We start from the raw sequence: 651 nt of genomic DNA, 5'->3' as shown, positions 1-651 counted from the left end.
CTATCCAGAGAAGCAGCGATGCCGGGACAGAAGCAGAGATGGGGACATGAAGAAGGGGAGTGGCTAATGACTCTAGATTCATGGGAAGAGAGGGACTGAGAGCTGGGGCTAGGAAGCAGGCTTGCAGAATGTGGCTTTTTTGGTGGTGTAAATTATCATAATGCCTGGATGTTTGTTTTGTTTTTTATTCTCTTGGGCGTTTTTTGGTTTGGATGTGCCCCAAAACACTCAGGAATATACAATCACTCAAACAGCCAAAGGGCACAACCTGCCCCCTGGCCACCAGCACATATCCCCTCTCCATCCATGAGTCTAGAATCTTCAGCTGCTCCATCTCTCAATGTCATCATCTCTGCCTCCATCTCTGGCATCGCCACTTCTCTGGGTAGGGTCCCACACTCCATTCCTTGATGGTCCCAAGGTCCTCTGCTCTGGGACTGTAAAATCAACCACTCACCCCTTTTTGCTACAAAACTTCTACCTTTACAGTTGTAATAATCACAATTAGTTATGATAACAATTACTGCCTGAGTGTTTAAAAAAAAAGAGAGAGAGCTAAAATGAATAGAGAGAAATACTGTTAACTAATGGTACATTTGTCAGGTGCCATCAAGTCGGAACCGACTCATAGCGACCCCATGCACAGCAGAA

The sequence above is a fragment of the Chrysochloris asiatica genome, unplaced genomic scaffold (genome assembly GCF_000296735.1).
Source record: "Chrysochloris asiatica unplaced genomic scaffold, ChrAsi1.0 scaffold00079, whole genome shotgun sequence".
NCBI classification, from domain to species: Eukaryota; Metazoa; Chordata; class Mammalia; order Afrosoricida; family Chrysochloridae; genus Chrysochloris; species Chrysochloris asiatica.
This window is presented reverse-complemented; position numbering follows the sequence as displayed.